Source organism: Orcinus orca, chromosome 15, assembly GCF_937001465.1.
Source record: "Orcinus orca chromosome 15, mOrcOrc1.1, whole genome shotgun sequence".
NCBI lineage: Eukaryota > Metazoa > Chordata > Mammalia > Artiodactyla > Delphinidae > Orcinus > Orcinus orca.
In genome coordinates, this window is record NC_064573.1 from 78,471,475 (window position 1) to 78,494,537 (window position 23,063).

Here is a 23,063-nt window from a genome sequence, read left to right on the forward strand (position 1 = left end):
CCTCACCTATTGAGTGCATTTGTCGGCCAACATAAAAGTTACCTTCCTAACTCCAAATCGGGACATGTGGATTGGCAGTCACAAAGGTATTGAATTCATGGGGACAGAAGAACTTAATAATCTCAGGGTATCCTGAGAAAGCTTGGATGAAGCATTTTCCTGAAGTTGTCTATTTTTTAGATAGCATTTGCTGTGTTCCTGATTATAAACATGAGCATGTTATGCTTAGTCTAGAATAATGAAAAAACAAAGAGAGAAAAGAAAATGTAACCATAAGTCATCTAGAAGTAATCACTATCATCACCAGGAACTTTTCTGCTGCGTTCCAATGCGTGATTTTCTTTTTTTTTATGAAGTTGTGATGACATTTTACAGTTTTCATTCCTACTTTTTTCCCCTAACTTTATATTAAAAATAGACATTGTGTGTTTTTGACAACTAACTAGTTTTTTTAACTGGAAAACTAATAAAATGCTAATGGTTTAAAAAAAAGTCCAGATGAACCTTGCAGACATTGTGCTAAGTGAAGTAAAGTAGTCACAAAAGAACAAATACTGTATGACACCGCTTATTTGAGAGGTACCTGGTGCAATCCAGTTCCTGGAGACAGAAAGTAGAGCGGGTGAGGAGTGGGTAGAGAAATGGGGAGATGTTTAATTTATCTGTCATTTCCATTTTGCAAGAGGAAAAGTTCTGGAGATGGATGGTGGTGATGGTGGCACAACAATGTGAATGTACCTAATGTCACTGAACCATACACTTAAAAAGGTTAAAAAAAAAAAGGTTAAGACGGTAAATTTTATTTTATTTTTTTATTTTGGCCATGCCCACGCGGCTTGCAGTTCCCCGACCAGGGATTGAACCTGGGCCATGGCAGTGAAAACACGGAATCCTAACCACTAGGCCACCACGGGACTCCCAAGACGTAAATTTTATGTTATGTGTATTTTACCACAAATTTTTTTAAAGTAGAAAAAAATGGGAAAGTGACAAAACAATGAGGGGAAAAATGATATATAGATGGGAGAGAGAACATAGATACTTCATTGGTGTTTGTGAATAAAGTTAAATCAAACAAACAAAATCCAAGCACTTTTGTATTGCAATTATATCTTGAAAGTGAGCCATCTGTCCACCTCCCCCAGGCCTCAGTCCTCTTCCCCAGGGACAACCAGTCTCACCAACTTCTGGAGACTACAGTCTTTGCTGGTTACCTAATATGCACCCTTTGGAATATTACATACCCGTTAACACTTGTTTTCAAAGTTTATGTAATGATAGAGGATCCATCTATTGTGATTACCCAGATGTGTGACGTTCAATGAGAGTTTTTTTCAACATCACTGTTGAAGTATGTTTCACATAACACACTTTCATTCTCCCATTTAAAGTCTACAACTCAGTGGTGTTTAGTATAGTCACAGGGTTGTCAGCCATCACCACAATCAATTTTAGACTTGTTTTACCCCCAAAAGAAATCCCTTACCCTTTAGCTATTACTCTCAATTCCTTCCACCCGCCACACCCAACCCCTGGCAAACACTAATCTGCTTTCTGTCTCTACGGATTTGCCTATTCTGGACATTTCATATAAATGAAACCAAACACTGTGTGTTGTGGCTGGCTGCTTTCACTTAGCATAAAGCTTCCCATTAGCATAATGTGTTCATCCATGTTGTAACAGGTATCAGTATTTCCTTTCTTTCTATGGCAGAATTATATTCCAGTGTATGGAGATAACACATAGTGTTTATCCATTCATCACTTGATGGACATTCAATAGGTATTTAAGCAACTAAGGGACTCAGAGAACTTGGGGCACTTCTTTTCTAGTTTCCTCTCTGCCTTAACCATCATTCCACTCACGTCTCCTGGAGAAAAGACTGTTCTTGCTTCCTTTGATGCTCTACTATGAGCAGATGCTGGCATTTTAGAAAAGCCTGCCTCTCTTTACTTTGATTGGGCTCTCAGTATGCCAAGGCACTGGCCTGGAACGTGGTCAGGTAGCGTTTTATGCCATTATTTTTTCTTTTTCCAAAGATTTCAGTCAAACTCCTTCGGCTGTGTAGCCAGGAAATCCCAACCTCTTAGGGTCCCAGAATCTGATCTTTGTTCGCTTCAATTCTTTCTCCCACCTTGCAAAAGTTCCATCCCATTTCTCAAAGACAAGTGCATTAAACTTAATTCCACTCTAAGATTTTTTCATTCCCTGTCTAGAATTCCCTGTCTCTGCTAAACTGGCAGAGACACAGTACCTACTTGCATCCTGGCTTTTCCAGCCAATGGCTGACTTCTTGCAAGATTTTGAGAAAATTTCCTCATAATATATAATAATGCTCTTGCCAGGCACACTTTCTATGGAAGTTCTCCTCCTATTCTTTGAGCAGACTTCAGAAGGAGGTACAAATCTTATCGACATTTTACAAATGAGGAAGCTGAGGCTCAGAGAGGTAAAATAACTTTCCAAACAAAGTCACAGCCTCCAGCCCATGTTTATAGAATGAATGACTTCTGCTCTGGGCCTCACATTTACTGACAGAAGTAAAAACCTGGACTGGGGAAAGGGAGGATTAAGAAACTTGTGATGAAAATCTATGTACCCTCTAACCAGGAAAATACACACATTCACAACATTTTAAAAGCAATTTCAAGGAGTTAGGGGAAAAAAACCATCCTGCAGGTCTAAACTGGAATTGTCGACTGGGTTGGCTGGGCACAGGAGGAAGTGAAAAATCTCACTTACAAGGTTGAATCACCAGGTGGCGCTCTCAGTCCTGAATGGACCCTGGGTTCCACAGCCAAGGTCTTCCAAGAGATAGGAGTTGGTCCAAGCTGCCTGGAACTCAAAGGATTTCAGAGATTGTTGGTTCAAACAATAACCCTCACCATCAGAGGAGGAAAAGCGGCAGTGTGCTCAAGGTCACAGCTCATGGACAAAGCCAGAACTCACCCACTTATCTGATATTTCTGAAATGTAGCACATAGTTCCCTTACTCTGAACAGAGCGCAGTGGACACAATGCAATCTTTTCTCATGACGATTCCAGGAATGACCCTTTGTGTCTGAACGTTGCTATCTGTGGGAACCAGAAGGGCTTATCTCACACACAAAATGGCCCCAGACTGCTGTTTCTTTAATTCCTCCTGCAGGTTAGGCACTGAGCACGGGTTTGGTTCCTCCTATCTGCCAGGTTTGCTTACGTTTCCATGTGTCCTTAGGTAAGTTATTTACCCCTCTTGGAGCCTCCGTTTCTGGGGGTTATTGAGTGGACTTGATGAGGCATGCGCCAGTAAAGTACCCTGCAGGCAGTAGATGTCCAGCAATCGGTAACTACGAACATAACTGTGCTTCTTGCTCCTGTCAATTTGCTGTTTAATTTGTTGCTTTATACATTCTCTACCTTGGAACCCAGACGACTAAACTTATTAGAACTCTGGGTAAAATAAGAATACAGAGACACTAAATGAGAAAATTACCTGCTCCGCTGTGGACTCTATGACCTTTGTTTTTGTGGCTTGGCAGTCTTGATTCTCGGCTGGGTTCTGGAGAGGCAGGGGTTCCAGGTGGGCGCCTTCAGAAGATATAGGGCATTTGTGGAAATAGAAAGGAGATGGAAGGTTAGATTCCTGGATAAGTAAGTTACTTTTAGGTTTAACTACCCTAGACCTCCTTTTTCTTCTCAGCATGTATTTCTGACCATTCTGTCGATGGAAATAAGAAAACGCACAACATGAATTGTGTGTTTCAGTTTTATTCAAGGACCTTATTGAGGACAATAGCCTGGGAAAGAGTCTCTAAGTAACTCTGAGGAACTGCTTCAAAGACATAGAGGGAGAGGCCAGTATACATATGATTTTGGTGAGGGAATACGTGCAGTCAAGCATACATCTCGGTAAACGGTTACTGCTAGTCACAAGTAACAGGTATCTCAGTTCATGATTTTAGTGCTTTACTATGTGTGGGAAGATGCAAGAATCTGGGTTCATTAAAATTCCTCCTGAATATACACCCTAACTATGTAAGGGGCCTGTTTTCTAAAGTACAGAGTACCCCATCCTGGTTTTCATCCTGAATTCCTGTCAGGGTGCACTGTCGGTCAATCACTGCAGTGGCTAATGACTTAATCCTTGTAGAAACGGGTGGTGAGCAACATTCTTTGTTGTACAATTCCAATGTCAAATAGCAATGAATCTGTATTTTTACAAATAGGAAACTCCCAAAAGGCAAAACCCCAAGGAATGTGAAATTTCACTTTTCAGCGCGTTTGTTCATTGCCAAAGTCCTTTCAGACAAATACACTCTTCAGTCACTCACACACTCCAGCCCTGGAGTCCACCTCCTCCCCTCTGTTCCCACACTCCTTACTGGAGTTCTGACCTTTACTGTGTGCCAGGCACCATGCTGGATACTGCAGTAACAATGGGGAACAGAACAAAGAGAGGGCTTTGCCTTCATGGAGCCCACACTCATCCCTGTAGCTCCAGCAATGTCTGACAATGACTGCTTCAATCAAGCCATGGTGTTTCTACACCCCCATGTCCCCCACCCATGTTCTTGCTCTTTCCACTACCAGGGATGCCCTTTACTCCCTCCTTCATCTGGCTAATTCCCACAAATTCTTTGGGCTCAAGTGGTCACCTCTTCCAAGAAGTCTTCCTTGGTGTACACAGCAGGGACAGGTACCCTTCTCCTGTATTCCTGTAGCACCCTGTGGAAATTTATATCAGAACCCTTGCCACTCTGAATTGTAAGAATCACTTTACATGTCTGTCTTCCTGCTCCAGCCTGGAATCTCTCTGAAGGTATGGACAATGTTTCATCCGGGTCTCTGTCTTCAGAGTCTAGCACAGGGCTTGGTAGACATTCAGTAAATGGTAAGTGAACAAATAGAGTGTTGGCCCCAACAGAAACGAACGGCGACACTGAATGTAGCACTCACGAGAGGATTTATTTTGGCATCTCTTGCTCACAAAACTCTAGAATCTTGAAGATGGTTCTTGTTTGCCCAAAACTATCTTCTTGACAATCAGTTCAGTTTCTCCCCTTCCAGGGGATATCTGGCCTCCCCAGGAGTTATCTTCCCTGCTTCAGGGTACAGCCTGTCTTTTGGGGACCATCTTTAAATGGGCATCTTCATCTAAGTTTATATAAAGTCACAGGTAAGTTTCACTGCTCTTGTCCTCAATATTTATCTCCTTAGTGACTTTTTCACTTTCTTTCTTCTATTTTTTAATTTTTAAAATTTCAGTACAGTTCAAATCAGCATGCGTGGTTCATTTCAGCTTCTTCACTGCCAAAGCTGGGGGCAGGAACTGCTTCAGCTTCTCTGCCTTCTCTCTGTCTGTGATGACCAAGGTGTAAAGGTATCTGCTGCATCAAACTTGAAACTTCACATTATCCTTATTTTTCTTGATCTTGACAGACTTGGCATCCTTTCACCTGGCTGTAAGCAGAAAGTCCTTGATTTCCTCAATTTTGTGAGCCATGGCGATGAGGCATGGAGAGCCTGGCTGGCACCTTCCATCCAGGCCCGGGGTCCCCAGATGTCACCCAGCCTGGATTACCACGGATTACCCCCCATTCCCCACGTACAGCCTGCGAGACACTCACTGCCACTTCTTCACTTTCTTATGCTCTCTGTTTCCCAGCCTGCATTCCAATCTTTTCTAACCAGCTGCAGGATAAGACCCTGGGTTCTGGTATCAAACACACTCAGATTTATATCTCAGGAATTCCCTGGTGGTCCAGTGGTTAAGACTCCGTGCTTTCACTGCCAAGGGCACGGGTTCAATCCCTGTTCAGGGTACTAAGATCCCACAAGCCGTGAAGCCAAAAAAAAAAAAAATTATATCTATAGCCCACTGCTACTAAGCTTCCCTATGAAATCCTGTTTCCTCTGTTGTAAATGGCAATGATGGGAATGATAACTGTAGCCCTTACCTTAGGATATACTGAGAAGATTATATGAGAGAAAGCCATTATGAGAGGCTTAGCGTGGAACCTGACAAAGAATAAAGCTGAATAAATATCATTATGTCATTTGGGACATGCAGAATATGTATATTATTATTTTATAATTTATTATAATATTATAATTATATAAAGATAATATCAATAAAATAGAATAATAAAATATAACATTATAATTATTGAATTGGCCAAAAAGTTCGTTCGGGTTCTTCCATAACATCTCACAGAAAAACCCGAATGAACTTTTTGGCCAATCCAATATATAAATTGTAATATAATTCATAATATTTTACAATTACAATTATAAAAATTATAATTTTTATCTACATTTTTTATATCAAATAATCAACAGGACCATACTAATTATTTGGCTTACTCTAGTTTCCCGTTTTTTAAAACTCTTCCTGCTTGTCAATTAAGCAGAAATATTATAATTGTCTTAAAAGGAAAATTTTTAAAAATATAATTTAAAATAATTCAGTCCACCTGTGGGAAGCAAAAGTCCCTGTAACAAATCTTCTTAAGTTCTTTATTTCTCCCTAAAAAAACCCACAGTTAACTGTTGTTTATCCTTCCAGTTGTGTGTTTACATACACATGAATTATATACAACATGTAAACATACAGATTTTTTTAAAAGCATAGATGAGATCACACACTATATATTTGTAAGCAACTTGCTTTTTTTTGTTTTTTTACCCTTTTAAATAAAGTGTACAGTTCAGTGGTTGTTTGTACATTCACAAGTTTGTGCAGCCATCACCACTAATTCCAGATCATTCTCATCACCTCAAAAAGAAACCCCATACCCACTGGCAGTCACTTCCCATTTCCCTTCCTCATACCTCCCAGCTCCTGGCAACCACTCATCTACTTTTTGCCTCCATGGAATTGCGTATTGTGGATATTTCGTATAAGCGGAATCATATAATATATGGCCTTCTGTGTCTGCCTTCCTGTCACTACATTTAAGTTCAGCTAATGCTTTTTAAAGATTACCCAGTATTCCATAGTTATGATGATTCCATAGTGTGGATTCATCATAATCCAGTTAATCCTCCACTCAATGGGCATTTAAGTTGTTTCCTTTTTTTCATTATCACAAACTACAAAACAATGAACACCCCATGCTTCATAGCAATGTTCAGGCTTTGTGAACTTCGTGAAATTTCCTGCAGGAAAAATTCTCAGGAGAGGTATTATTATTGGAGAAAAAATCACGCATAGTGAAATTTTGATAGATCCTGCCAAATTGCCCTCGAGAAAAGTTATATTACTTTCTAGTCCTTCCAACAGTGTGAGTTGAGCATTGCCCCCAGTCTTTGTTAATGTTGTATATTTTAGGTTTAAAAGAGAAGTGATTTCTAAGCTCACTTTCCCTGCAATCACACCATCTTGTATGGTAGAAATAGCGACATTTTGGGGTACATTGGGTTAAACGAAATATATTATTAAAATTAATTTCACCTGCTTTTTATTTTAATTAATTTCACCTGCTTTAAGAAAAAATTTTTAATGTGACTACTTCAAAAATTTTAAATTACATATGTGGCTCAACTTTTATTTCCTTTTTTTTTTAGTGATCAAATCGAAATCTTTTTTTTTTTGCTGCGTTGGGTCTTCATTGCTTTGCGTGGGCTTTCTCTAGTTGCGGCTATCAGGGGTTACTCTTCATTGTGGTGCGCGGGCTTCTCATTGCGGTGGATTCTCTTGTTGTGGAGCACTGGCTCTAGGTGTGGGGTCTTCAGTAGTCATGGCACTCAGGCTCAGTAGTTGGGGCTTGTGGGCTCCAGAACGCAGGCTCAGTAGTTGTGGCACATGGGCTTAGTTGCTCCTCAGCATGTGGGATCTTCCTGGGCTAGGGCTTGAACCTGTGTCCCCTGCACTGGCAGGCGGATTCTTAACCACTGTACCACCAGGGAAGCCCTCAACTTTTATTTCTATTGGATGCTGCTGCTCGAGAGTTAACCGTGACCTCTATCCTCCTCCTGAACATCCTGTTATTGCTTTTTACAATCAATGCACATTTATATTTACCCATATGTTTACCAGTTTCTTTGTTCTCCATGACTTCTTGCATCTCCTTCCTTCAGGTACATATATCCTCCCAAAAGAACTTTTTTGGGGGTATTTTTTTCAGCACAAATATGAGAGTGGGAACCACTGTATCTTAGTCTAAAAGGGTATTGGATGATAGTGTATATATATATATATGTATTTTTACATATATATATATATACATATATATTTTTGTATATGGGGGGGTTCTTTGGACTCTTAATCGTGGGAGGAGGGGTTGAGTTAGAGAGATGGAGGATACTTCAGTGAAATACACATCTTATTTCCCATGACAGCAAATTGAAATGTACAATCATAGTCAAGGTGTCTCACGGGAAACTGAGAAGAACAATACACCATACGTTATGTAGAAGTCCAATGTCAGTGTGTAAAGCCAAACACGAAGCCCCTCAAACTACTTACACTGTAGTAAATTTGAATTTTAAAAGTAAATTTCTTTTTGGGATTTCTGTGGCGGTCCAGTGGTTAAGACTCTGTGCTTCCACTGCAGGGGACACAGGTTTGATCCTTGGTCAGGGGAACTAGGATCCCGCGTGTCATGCGATGCGGCCAAAAGATTAAAAAAATTTAATTTTCTTTTTAAGTAAACTTAAATTTCTCTCTCTCTTTCCAAAGTGGAATTCACAAAAGTTATATATGTAGATAATGTATTTATTTTTTAATATACATGTATATTTCTGTATTTCTGACATTGCCCTTCTAGGAGTATGACTCAACTACAGGGAAATGACCGGGCACCCTTTTGTTCACTTGCCTTGAACTTCTGGACAAATGTTAATTACAGTAAAACCTTACTAATTCAAACAAGTTGGGGAAATCAAAATAAGTGGTAGGTTAATGTGTTTTCATAAATATACAGTTGACTCTTGAACAACATGGGGGTTAGGGGCAACCCCTCCATGCAGTCAAAAATCCATGTATAAATGTTGACTCCTCTAAAACTTAATAGCCTACTGTTGACCAGAAGCCTTACTGATAACATAAACAGTCAACATATATTTTGTATGTTATATGTATATTTATATATATTTTATGCATTCATGACTTACCTTTTTCTTAATTTTTTTCCATGTTTCTAGGCTACGTGGTTCATCTGAGTTTTTTCAAATTGTCACAAATCTCCAAAAGATTTTCCAATATACGTATTGAAAAAAATCCATGTGCAAGTGGACCTGCACAGTTCAAAACCGTGTTGTTCAAGGGTCAACTGCAGTTTCTTAATTTCTGGAGCATGCAGAAAGTTCTAGTAAGCTAATAAAATTTTGTTAAGTAGAGATGGAGTCTAATAAAGTGGCTGGTATCGGAGGTAATTTGTACTACCTGTGTAGTCAGGCAAGGCGCTTACTGACACGGTGCTTGCAAGTTGCTCTCTTGAGCTCGTTAACAGTATCTCTGTGAAGGTGTGGGCTTTACTTCCTTGCTACTTGTAGAAAATAGGTCTTGCTTTTGCTTTCCTGCCTCTGTTTCTCTTCTTTCTGGTATCGGTGCAATTATTTTCCTTTGGAAAGCTGCCTCTCCCCAACTCTAAGCAAACAGGGTTGGGATGGAGCTATGGGAGTGGATGAGGCCCCAGGCTGGTCAGAATGATCACCAGCGGGTTAGGGCTAGGCACACAGCCGGTCTGCATTAGTGAGAGGCAGTCCCTATTTTCTGCTGGAGGTGTGGAGCAATGGAGCCCCTCCTTCTGCTGGGGTTGCTAACTTGAATGAACGCAGGCCTGAAGCCGTTGGTGGCTATCATTGGTCAGCTATTGCTGCATAATAAATCACCACAAGCTCTGCAGCTTAAAACAATATACATACATCATCTCACAATTTCTGTGGATCAGGGGCTCTGCCTCAGGGTCTCTCAAGAGACTGCAGTCAAGGTGTCGGCCTAAGCTGGGGTCTCCTTGTCAGGATCGCAGTCTAGCTGGGAGAGAGCGCTGAAGTGTCAGGTGTGCAAGTAGCTGAATAAAGCAACAAGCTGAAAATGAAAGAGTTAAGCCGTTGATCACTTACTGTGATGGTTTAGGGAAGAGGCTGAAACTGGAGAAAGTACCTACTCTCCCTGTTGCATTTTCCCCTATATGTGTCTCACTGTGGAAGGGACCCCAGACAAAAGGCTCTAGCAGTTTATAGCCCCTGGGACTTGGGGGAGGGTGGTGGTGAGGATCTAGAGGGAGGAGGGATTGGAGTGGAAAAGTACCTGGTATGGAGTCAGAGTGAGCAAGTGTCTGCAAGGTCATGTCCCCTCACCCCCAATAAGGAGGCCAGGGCAGAGGTGCCTGGAGAGGACCTCTGCCCAGGACCTCAGATAAAGGGACCCAAGAAGGAAGGAGTATAATATGCATAAGAGCATGACTGGTCAGAGGGGCTGAGTCCTGGACTGCAACTCCCTTAGAGACTGCAATGTGCTGTCTGTGCACCAGGTCTGGCATGGGGGGGAAGGGGGCGGCTTTCCCCTGGGAGGCCTGCCAGGTAAACCCTCTGAATTGCCTACCGTCAGGCCTGAGAAATCACACATAGGATTTTTTGCTTTTTGCTGTTGTTGTTTTTTAACTTTTTCTTTTTTGGCTGCGCCACACAGCATAAAGAATCCTAATTCCCCAACCAGGGATCTAACCCGCGCCCCTGCAGTGGAAGCGTGGAGGCTTAACCACAGGACCAGCAAGGAAGCCCACACATTAGTTTTTAACCAGGAACCGGACACCTCATTCATCTGGAGTCTTGACTGGGGAACCATCTGCTTCCAACCTCACTTGGTGGTTGTTGGCAGGATTCAGTTCCTTGTGGGACATTGAACTGAGGGCCTCAGATCCTCACTGACTGTTGGCCAGGGGCCACCCCCAGTTCCTTGTCATGTGAGTCTTTCTATACTTGGCAGGTGATTTCACGAAAGCCGGCAAGCCAAGAAGGCAATAGAGAGTACGTGCTAGCAAGTTGTAAGTCCCAATCTTATGTAACCTAATCACGGAAGTGACATCCCATTAACATTGCCATATTTTATTGGTTAGAAGTGGCTTACTCAAGGGGAGGGGATTACACAAGACCATGAATACCAGGAGGTAGGGATTGCTGGGGCCATCTTAGAAGCTGCTGACCGTAATGGCCATAGGGCAACATAAAGGGAGAATCTACTTGGGGTTGAAACCAACCCAGAGGCAAACAAAGTTGAGAAACAGGAGGGAGACAGATACTTAGGGCACCACTTAAGCCTGTGGATCTGGATACTTCTGAAGCCAACTACCCATTGGCATCCCAGTACTGGAACTAATTACTTTTCTTCTTTAAAGATTCCATTTGCACTGGGTTTTAGTCACTTGCAACTGAAAGAGTCCTGATTAACATAAAAATAATGTGGGCATGTTCTTTGGGTTTCTTGGCACTGAGATGTGCTGAGGTCACCTCAAGAACAAGGAGTTTCTGTTGGTGTGAATGTAAATTGGTGCAGCCACTATGGAAAACAGTATGGAGGTTCCTCAAAAACTAAAAATAGAGTTGCGATATGATGCAGCAATCCTACTCCTGGGCATATATCTGGACAAAACTATAATTTAAAAAGATGCATGCACCTCAATGATCATAGCAGCACTATTCACAATAGCCAAGACATGCAAACAACCTAAATGTCCATCGACAGATGAATGGGTAAAGAAGATGTGGTACGTATATACAATGGAATAGTACTCAGCCATAAAAAAGAATGAAATAATGCCATTTGCAGCAATGTAGATGGACCTAGAGATTATCATACTAAGTGAAGTAAGTCAGAAAGAGAAAGACAAATACCATATGATATCAATTATATATGGAATCTAAAATATGACACAAATATCTACAAAACAGAAACAAACTCACAGATATAGAGAACAGATTTGTGGTTGCCAAGGGGGATAGTGGGGGAGGGATGGATTGGGAATTTGGGATTAGCAGATTCAAACTGTTATATAGAGAATGGATAAACAACAAGGTCCTACTGTATAGCACAGGGAACTAGATTCAGTCTCCTACGATAAACCATAATGGAAGAGAATATGAAAAAGAATATATATATATCTGAATCACTTTGCTGTACAGCAGAAATTAACACAATGTTGTAAATCAACTATACTTCAAAAAAGTAAATTTTCAAAAACGAACACGGTGTTTGCTCAAACAGTGCTGGTGGTCTGGCACCCACCCGGAGCCCTTCCGTGGAGCGGGTCAGTTCTGGAGATGGAAGGCTGTCTGTTTCTCCAGGTGCTCGTTTTTCTCTGTGAATCTGCTGTTTTCCCACTGCCGATCGGCCATTTCTCCTCCATACTATAAATCCTTTACCCACACTCTCTGCTGCCTCCGATTTCCAGCCTGCCCAAGGCTCTTAACGGCCCCTCTGCACTCTCTGTGCATCTTCTCCTTTCTGCATTAGTTCCTACTACTTACACCTGCCTGCTTCTCCATATATACTAGTGCAGATTCAAGAGGTTGAATCTGATTGGTGTAGGTCATCCTTTTGAACCAGGCCAGTTCACAGGTGGTTTGACAGGCCTGTGCATTGCCTGTCAGGTGGGTCAGGGGGTGGACTCATGAGGGCTTCAGAGCGGCTGTGGCCAGGCCAGGCATTCTATAGCTTCTCTTGTTTAAGACACAGGCATAGGGCTTCCCTGGTGGCACAGTGGTTGAGAGTCTGCCTGCCGATACAGGTGACACGGGTTCGTGCCCCGGTCCGGGAAGATCCCACATGCCGCGGAGCGGCTAGGCCCGTGAGCCATGGCCGCTGAGCCTGCACGTCCGGAGCCTGTGCTCCGCAACGGGAGAAGCCACAACAGTGAGAGGCCCGCGTACCGCAAAAAAAAAAAAAAAAAAAGACACACGCAAGCCATTTTTCATGAAGATGGTAAAGATTCCAGTTTGGATAATCATTAATTTGATAGCTTAAGGTCTGAATGAATGAGGCTTCACTGACTTGTAGCATGATTTGGGAGACCTAGTTTCTATCTCTAGCTCCTTTTTATTTTATTATTTTTGCGGTACGCGGGCCTCTCACTGCTGTGGCCTCTCCCGTTACGGAGCACAGGCTCCGGATGCGCAGGCTCAGCGGCCATGGCTCACGGGCCCAGCTGCTCCGCGGCATGTGGGATCTTCCCGGACCGGGGCACGAACCCGTGTCCCCTGCATCGGCAGGCGGACTCTCAACCACTGCGCCACCAGGGAAGCCCTCTAGCTCCTTTTTAATGAGCAGATCATCTGCATTGATCCAGGATTCATTTTATTGCACGTGAAGAACATCCAACTTAAATTGGCACAGGTCCAAAATGGAATTAGCTGGCTCATGTATCTGAAAAGTCCAAGGGGTAGATCTTGCTTCATGCTTGGCTCCATCCAGGTGTCAAACAGTGTCAATGTCACCATGTCACAATGACTCTCTCTGTCTCAGAGCTACTTTGCTCTGTGTTGGCTCCTTTCCCAGGCAGCCTCTTTGGTCCCAGTGGTCAGATTACCACCAACAGCTCCCGGCTGACATTCTCTCTCCTCAGCAGCACTGCTGGAAGAGAGATTCCCTCTTCCCAGTGGTTCCACCCAAGGTCCTGGAACTGAGTCTCATTGGCTTGGCTTCGTTCACCTGTGCATCCCTGAACCAATGGCTAGACCAGAGGGATGCAATGCTTTGATTGGCCAGCCTTAGGTCACATGGCTATCCCTTCAGCCCTTCCTAAACCACATGAACTGAGAGTGACAGAGGGGTGGTTCCCCAAAGGAAGAGTGGGGTGCTATTAATCGAAAGAGAGATGGATGCTGGCAAACCAACACCAGTGTTTATACCAGTTAATCTGTCCATTTCTGTTTCCCAGTCTCTGAAAGCATGTGCTATTTGCAGAGTAATACTGCAAGCAACCTCTGAGCCTACAAATATTTGCAGGTGACTTCTATAATTTACTTATTTTTTAAGTGAAGTGAGATTCATGTAACATAAAATAAACCATTTTAAAGTGAATGATGCAGGGTCTTCCCTGGTGGCACGGTGGTTAAGAATCTGCCTGCCAGTGCAGGGGACACAGATTTGAGCCCTGGTTCAGGAAGATCCCACATGCCACGGAGCAACTAAGCCCGTGTGCCACAACTACTGAGCCTGTGCTCTAGAGTCCACAAGCCACAACTACTGAGTCCACGTGCCACAACTACTGAAGCCTGTGCGCCTAGAGCCTGTGCTCCGCAACAAGAGAAGCCACCGCAATGAGAAGCCCATGCACTGCTACAAAGAATAGCCGCCACTGGCTGCAACTAGAGAAAGCCCACGCACAGCAATGAAGACCCAATGCAGCCAAAAATAAATAAATAAATAAAGTGAATGATGCAGTGGCGTTTGATACATCACGATGTTGTACTACCACCACCTCTATCTAGTTCCAGAACATTTTCATCACCTCAGAATACGACCCATGCCCAGGGACTTCCCTGGTGGCACAGTGGTTAAGAATCCGCCTGCCAGTGCAGGGGACATGGGTTCAAACCCTGGTCCAGGAAGATCCCACATGCCACGGAGCAACTAAGCCTGTGCGCCACAACAACTGAGTCTACGCTCTAGAGCCTGCGAGCCACAACTACTGAAGCCCGTGCACCTGGAGCCCTTGCTCTGCAGCAAGAGAAGCCACTGCAACGAGAAGCCCGCACACCACAAGGAAGAGTAGCCCCCACTCGCTGCAATTAGAGAAAGCCCGCGCACAGCAACGAAGATCCAACGCAGCCAAAAAAACAAACAAAAAAACCATGCCCAGTAAGCAGAAGCTCCGCTTCCCTACTCCTCCCAGCCATGGTGCCCACCAGTCTGCCTTCTGTGTCTATGGATTTACCTATCCTGGATATTTCATAAGTGGAGTCACGAAATACTTGCCGTTTTGTGTCTCGCTTCTTTCACTTATCCCAATGTTTTCAAGGTGCAGCTACATTATAGCGTGTATCAGCACTTCATTCCTTTCTGGGGCTGAATAATATTCTATTGTGTGTTTATACTAGGCTGCTGTGCAACCAGTCTCCAGAACTTTTTCATCTTCCAAAACTGAAACTCTATACTCATTAAACAACAACTCCCCATTCCCTCCTTCCCCCCCAGTTCCTGGCAACACTATTTTCTGTGTCTGTGAATTTGACCACTTTAGATATCTCATATAAGTGGAATCATACAGTATTTGTCCTTTTGTTTCTGGTTTATTCCACTTAGTGTAATGTCCTCAAGATACATTCATGTTGTAGCTTGCGTCAGCATTTCCTTTATAAAGCTAAATAATATTCCATTGTATGTATACGCCACATTTTGTCTATTCATTCATCTGTCAAGAGACACTGGGTTGCTTCCACCTCTTGGCTATTGTGAATAATGCTGCTGTAGACATGACTTGCAAATATCCCTTTGAGACTCTGCTTTCAATTCCTTTGGATCTACACGCCAAAAGTGAGATTGCTAAGTCATGCGGTAATTCTATTTTTCATTTTTTGAAGAACTAGAATTTGCTTGTTTTTAAAATTAATTTTCTGCCTAACTCTTTCCTAAAAATATTTTATGCAGAAGATACCAGTGGGAATTTAAAGGGTGTTTTTAAATGCTTTGAAATTCTCGTAGAGTAAAAGCAAAAACCTCAATATATTAAAAAAAAAAAATCTAACAAGCAGAATCCTGGAAACCAGTTGGAGATCAATTTCCAGAAAAATGTCTCAGTTCATCTGCTTGGCCAAGAGCCAGAGCCTGGGCCCCTGGAGTCACACTTCCAGGTGACTGGCATGGTCTTGACAACAGTTTCTGAACTTAAGCTGTGGCCACACGTGGGAGATTTATCTTTGTCCAGGCCTCCCTCATGAAACACTTTCTCTAGCAGAAGCACAAGAGTAAAGCTGGAATGAAGCCATTCCACTGAATAACCACATCAATGAATTTCCTGCCCTCACTCAACAAACAAAACAGCCTGTGGTTTCACAGGCTCATTCATTTGAGTCTATCCACAGCAGCCCTACAAAAGCTCCTCACCGAGACAAACACACACAGACAATTTACAGTCCAGAAAGGCAAGTGTACACAGTAGATGTGTGTCAATGAATACAACATTGCTTTTCTTTGTTTTTAAAAATTGCTTTTCCCACGTCCTTTAAGACATCGACAGCGCTCTGAGTAAGCAGTGAATAGTGAGCATCTACTAAATGCCAGGAGCCCCTAAAGGCCCCCAGGGCTGAGTCTTTACCTGGATTTTTTTGGCACTTCTTGGTTTCTGGGTAAAAACAAGGCTTTCTGGAGGCATTTGCAGGTGTGCCTGGCTCCTCCGCTCTGGCTGGCAGAAGCTCTCCTGGGTGCCCAGCCCTGCCCGACTCTGCCGAGACATCTCCCCACAGACCAGACAGATTCTCCTTTCAGCTGGATGTCAGCCTTTGGTAAGTCCCTGAGCCTTTCTGAACTTCGGTTTCCTCAACTGTCCAGTGAAGGGGTAAATGAGAATCAGTCTCAACATCTAACAGCAAATGCACGATCAAATAATTCACGACGTCGTCGTAACTGGCAGTTGTTTTAAAAAAACCATTTTTTGAAACGTATAACATCAGAAAATGTTCAACATAGAACTACTAAGTGAGATCTGTGTTCTTACGTGGATCAGATAGTCTACATATATTGTTGAAATCATGAATATAAAACTGTGGAGATAGAAAGGAAAATTGAAAAACAAATGAGAGTGTAAACACCGCCGCCCCACCCCCATTGGCGGAAACAAAACGAAAACCATGAGAGAGTAAACCTGTTGATCACTAGGTGTCCTTTTGCCTTAAAAATCGATCAGTCACAGAGACTCTGCCCGATTTGGAATATGGTATCCCAAACTTAAAATGTAAATGATGTTTGGCCCACTTCTATGATTTTATTCTCAGGAGAAAACAAACAACAAGCAAACAAGTGCATGAAGGTACATGTAAAAGAATATATATTGCAGAGGTGTTTCTAGAGCATAATAGTGAGGTCATCTGAAATGTTCCCATATGGAGGATTTCGTTTGCAAACAAGCAACAATCCATACAATAGAATCCTGTACAACCATTAAGAATGTTGCTGTAGTGATTTATTTATAGACATAAGTGAAGAAAGGCAAATTATACAACAGCATGTATGTATAATTTGACCCAGTTCATACTGAATCCGAACTATCATATATGCATATTCACATTTATATACATAGAAGGTAGTCTGAAAGGAAATACTGCAGGATGTTCATTGCTTTTAGGTGGTTGGATTGCTAATTAATTAATTTTATGTTTGCGTGTTTGTATTTATGAATAAAGTTTTATATAATGAACATGTAAAAATAGTAATAGCTTCCCATTAGGAGGTGCCAGGCTGTGTATGAAGCACATCACCTGTGTTTCATTTAATCCTCACCACGATCATTTCAGGGGTATTGATAAACCCAGTTTAGAGAGGGGGAAACTGAGGCTTAGCAAACATGTCATATTCTGTATAACTTTCTTATTGTTGTTGTAAAAAATTACCAGAAACGTAGTGGCTTACGACAACACGAATTTGTTATCTTACGGTTCTGGAGGTCAGAAGTCTGAAGTGGGTCTCACTGGGCTAAAATCAAGGTGTCAGCAGGGTCACATTCATTCAGGAACCTCTCGGGGAGAATCTGGTTCCTGGCCTTTTCCAGCTTCTGGAGGTTGCCTGCACTGCTTGGCTCCTGGCCCCTTCCTCCACCTGCAGACCCAGCCATGGTTGGGTAAGTCTTTCCCACATGGCATCCTTCTTGTTCTGACAATCCTGCCTTCTTCCCCATTTAAGGACCTTTGTGATTACACTGGGTCCACCCAGATAATTGCGGGTAATCTCCCAGTATTCAGGTCGGCTGATTAACAACCTTAATTCCATCTGGTATCATAATTCTCGTTAGTCACGTAACAGAATATATTCACAGACTCTGGGAATTAGGATGTGGACATCTTTGAGAGGCCATTCTTCTGCCTTCCCTCCTTGCCCAAGGTTTCATAAGGTACCAGGTGATGGATTAGGAAGTGAATGTATTCTGACTTCCATTCCTGTGCCCTTAGATTATGCTATGTGTCTGATTACTTGTATATTGAAGACATTTTAAAACTTTTTATAGGTTAAAAAAAAAAAAGGACATTCCCTTCCTTGTCCCTTATGCTTATTCAGCCTTTTTGCTATGTCATCCATCTGCCCCTACCTAAATCTCCCATTCTAGCAAAACCAGTCTGTCCACTGGTCCAAGCCCAGCACCCACACACTCCAAGCTTGCTTCCACTTCAGGTGGTCCTCATACTGTCTCTTAAACTTGGAGCGTCACTCTTGGTCATCTGAGAAGCTGATGACAAGATGGGATTCAATGTGCAAGGTATTTACTAGGAGAGATGGCTGTGAGAGAAAATGGGGAGAGAATCTGAGCCTGAGTGTGGAAGCCAGGGAAGGAAGCAACCTAGCCTGAGGTGTAGTTGCAAAGAAACAGGCAAGCCAGTCCTGACCACGTAGGAGCCCTGAGCCTCCCAGCTCTGTGTTAATAACCCTGCCAAGCTCAGTCATGGGCTGGGGGCAGCCTGCCAAAGCGTGGTCTTGGCCTCAAAGCAGATAACAGCACCTGGGGCCCTGACCAACTTCTCTCCCTGCAGTTAGAGATGTGTGGGCTGCATTTTCACGGCTGCCATGAGGGGTTTTCATGGTGATTTCCTGCATAAACCTTCACCAGGGGAAAGCTTTCTGGAGTCAAAGACCATGATTGCCTCACCTATTCCCAGCACTCCCAGCTAGAGCATGCTTAAGGACTTTGTGTCCAGCCTAGGGGGGAAGGTGGGCTTTCATCTGCTTTGTCACTCTACCTCTCCAAGCCTCAGTTTATTTAACTATGAAATGGGTTAATAGCAGTCCCTCCCACATTGGGTTGGTGTGAGGATGAAATGAAACGCTGAGCATCAAGGCCTTCAGTCAGGGCCTGGCTTGTGGGAGTGATAATGGTCAGGAAATGGAAGTTGTCTTCACTGGAGCACTCTGATCTGCACACAGTAGGTGCTTAGTAAATGTTAATTGTTGTCATTGGGGCATACATACAGTGGGTGCTTGGTAAATGTTACAGTTGTCCTTGGAATGCGTGGACCTATGGGGCCATGCATTTGGTAATGCGAGCAGTCCTTATGGGAGCAGGCTGACCTGAACACAGTAGGCGCGCAGTAAATATAGTTTGGCTGGTTCCAACCATAGTTTTAATGGAAGTGGTTCCAGTTCCCTCTCCTCCGTGGAGAGAGCAGCCCAGGCTAATAGAGACAGAGGAAGGCATGGCAAGATCCAGGGGGTCTCTCCCCGTCACTCCATGATCCTCCAGAACCTTATCCATAAGCACAGTTAAGCACTTTGCAGCTAGCAGGCACTCCATAAAGTCATTCCCACCTCTTAAATAGCCATTGAGCATCTGTGTTTAGTCCCAGAGCTAGCTCAAAGCAAATTTCTTTTTTTATGCTTTTAATTTTATTTATTTATTTATTTTTGGCTGTGTGGGGTCTTCGTTGCTGCGCACAGGCTTTCTCTAGTTGCAGCGAGTGGGGGCTATTCTTCGTTGCAGTACGCAGGCTTCTCGTTGTGGAGCAGGGGCTCTAGGTGCCCGGGCTTCAGCAGTTGCGGCACGCAGGCTTAGTTGCTCTGCAGCATGTGGTATCTTCCCAGACCAGGGATCGAACCCATGTTCTCTGCACTGGCAGGTGGATTCTTTACCACTGTGCCACCAGGGAAGTCCTCAAAGCAAAATTATTTATTTATTTATTTATTTACTTGCGGCTTGTGGGATCTTAGTTCCCCAAACAGGGATTGAACTTGGGCCCTTGGCAGTCAAAGTGCGGAGTCCTAACCACTGGACCAGCAGGGAATTCCTTCAAAGCAAATTTTAAAAAGTCTCCTTCTGAGACTTTTCTATGAAGGTGCAACCATCTCATCAGACCAAAGAGTTGTTTTCTTTTTTAACACATGGCTGTGGGATGGCATCTATCATCTCATGAGCATTTGATGAGAGCTGTTTAAACAGTGAGAGGAAAGGTGCTCTGATTTTTCCAGCTGCCGCTAATTAAGGAGGTGCTGTTGATACTGGATTTGCAGGTGCAACGGTCTATCTTTTCTGAATGTGATATTTTATTAGAAAGCAAAGCTTTAGTGATCTGAACCTGAAACCAACCAGATGGTCTTTTTAAAAAATTCACTTATTTTCATATAATAATAATGATAATGATAATATCATGTACTAAGTGTGTCAGGCACTATTTTAAGTGCTGGGAATAAGCCCAGTGACTAAGAGAGATAACCCTCATGGAGTGTATATTCCAGTGGGCTGTAGTGTGTTTCAGATGATAAACTCATAATCCCAAATGCTCTGAATGTTAAGAAAAAGACAAATTGAATGTGGATGCAGAGATGAGGGCATTTCCCAGTCTTGATGAGTGGGAGAAGGTGGAAGTGATGTTTAAGATGAGTAAAGGTGAACTGGGACAAGAATACAGTGAGGGGTGGGGAGAAGGGGAATGAGGGAAAAGTGTTCCAAGAAGAGGGAACAGCATGTTCAAAGGCTCAGAGGTAGGTAGAAAGACAAGTTGGAAATGAAACAAATTCAGTGTTTGGAGAGAAGAATGCAAGGAGGTAGACACAGGGAAGTAGAAGAAGTCTACAGGACACTTTTAAGAGTCTGGACTTCATCCTGAGGCAATTGGGGGAGGGGCACAGAGGGTTTTAGGGAAGGCAGGGTGAGGTGTGGACCTACCTGATTTGTATCTGAGAAAGATCACATTTTGTAATTTTTTATTTGTTGAATGTCATTTGATGAATGCCTCTCTCCACTGCTAGACTATATACTCCACGAGGGCAGGGACTATTTCTCTTTTGGTTACAAGTTTCTCAAAATGCATTTATAGAACAATTGATGGAAAGAACCAACAATCATATTAGTGTGTCATGTTGAAGGCATTACTTCTGGTCTGGACTTAAGTAGACAGTTAACTAGCTATGATTCATCCCTTTAAAGTACATATTCTTTGACCTACCTAATCCCTAATAAAATTCTCTTGAAACTATCCATCAAGTGTACACACACACACACAAACACATATTCATTTCAGTGATATCTGTAAAATGAAAAAACAACAAAATAGCATAAATGTCCAAAATCAGGACGTTTGTTGAACAAATTGTGGTGCATCTAGAGTAGACTAGCCCATTAAAATAATGAAGATCCATTTTCATATGGATATTCTACAATGGTAGAGTAAATGCAATTTTTTGGGTGAATAAACAGAACAAAATATTTATAATCATAATTTTTTTTTAATTTATTTTACTTATTTATTTATTTTTGGCTGCATTGGGTCTTCATTGCTGTGCACGGGCTTTCTCTAGTTGTGGCAAGTGGGGGCTACTCTTTGTTGTGGTGTGCAGGCTTCTTATTGCAGTGGCTTCTCTTGTTGTGGAGCACAGGCTGTAGGCTCACAGGCTTCAGTAGTTGTGGCACGTGGGCTCAGTAGTTGTGGCACGTGGGCTCAGTAGTTGTGGCTCACAGGCTCTAGAGTGCAGGCTCAGTAGTTGTGGCGCATGGGCTTAGTTGCTCCACGGCATGTAGGATCTTCCCGGACCAGGGACTGAACCTGTGTCTCCTGCACTGGCAGGCGGATTCTTAACCACTGCACCACCAGGGAAGTCCCCTATAGTCATAGTTTTAAAATTGGAAAAATATACCCCAAATTGTTGCCAATGTTTATGTTCAAGTAGTGGAATAGAAGCTATTCGTATTTACTTCTTTGGATTTTTTAATATGAATTTTCTACAGTGAATTGTATTATTTCCTAATAGGAAATAAAAACAACAGACAACTTTTTATTCCCTGGGGGGTAGCTATCAATGTCAAAAGCTCTCCTAAGGTCAAATTAGATAAGGAGTGTTAAATAGTGCCCATCATATTTAGAAAAAGAAAGCATTTGGTGGCTACAATGAGAGCAGTTTTGAGACAGAGCCACTTGTCAACAAAGTAGGAATAGTAACTATGGTTTGTCGACCAAAAAAAAAAAAAAAAAGCACAAGAGTTGGAAGTTGAGTTTTATTCTGTGTCTTACTGAGGACTACAGCCTGGGAGACAGCCTCTCAAATAGCTCCGAGGAACTGCTTCGAAGAGGAAGAGGGAAAGGCCAGTATATATATGATTTTGGCTAAGGGGTACATGCAATCAAGCCTACATGTTGGTAGAAGATTGATGCTAGTCATTAGGAGCAGATATCTCAGTTCATGATTTTAGTGCTTTTTAAGTATGGAAAGATGCAAGAATCTGGATTCATTTAAAAATTCTCCTAGAATATATCTAAGATCTAAGGATTTTGCCTTTTTTTTCTCAAGGCACACAGTGCATCATCCTGTTCTTGTCCTGAATGCCTTTCAGGGTGTGTTGTAAGTCAGGGACTGCAGTGGCTGACTTCATCCTTTTAAAACTGGATGGTCAGCAACATTCCTTGTTTTGCAAGTTAAAAAAAAAAATTCTCAAAAAAAAAATTTCCCAAGAACCTTGTCTAGAGCAAGTGGGGATAGGGAGATCAAATATATGTGCAAATATATTTACCCGTTGAGAACAACGCTCAAAAGTTCCCCCAGGCCCTCTCCTGGCCGTTACGGAAACCAGTGAGCATGCGCGAAAATACCAGGAGGCGGGGCAATGAGGTTGTTTTAAGAAGTGCAAGAGAAAAGCAAGACCATACCATTTCTGCATTTAGAAAGTAGAGCAAAGAATCATGCAAAAAGGTTAAAAAAATTAATGGTAGCTCAATTGCAGTTCTTGAAACAACAGTCTTGCAAGCCCAGCCACAGTTCTTGGGAACTCCGCCAGCGGCAGGCGGCACATTCCCCCTCCGCAAAAAGAAAGACCAAACCTGCTGCATTGACCCGGGAGCGCTACAGGACCCGCGCTACTGGGTTCGGCCAATCAGAGAGCAGCGTGGGGCCCGTCCTCGCCGGTGACTGGAGAAGCGGGGCAGGGCGGGGCGGTGGCTCTGGCGCATG

General features: G+C 42.8%; 1 long non-coding RNA gene and 1 pseudogene across 1 annotated transcript in view; both read right to left on the bottom strand.

The window, feature by feature from the left end:
• The window catches only part of LOC125961290 (uncharacterized), a 109,789-nt gene extending 96,908 nt beyond the window's left edge, over positions 1-12,881 (bottom strand). Inside the window, exon 1 of the long non-coding RNA XR_007471799.1 lies at positions 12,798-12,881. This is a non-coding gene — a long non-coding RNA (uncharacterized LOC125961290). The remainder of the gene's footprint in view (positions 1-12,797) is intronic.
• LOC101274466 (60S ribosomal protein L38-like) lies at positions 5,161-5,762 on the bottom strand (annotated as a pseudogene).
• Positions 12,882-23,063: the final 10,182 nt, after the last annotated feature.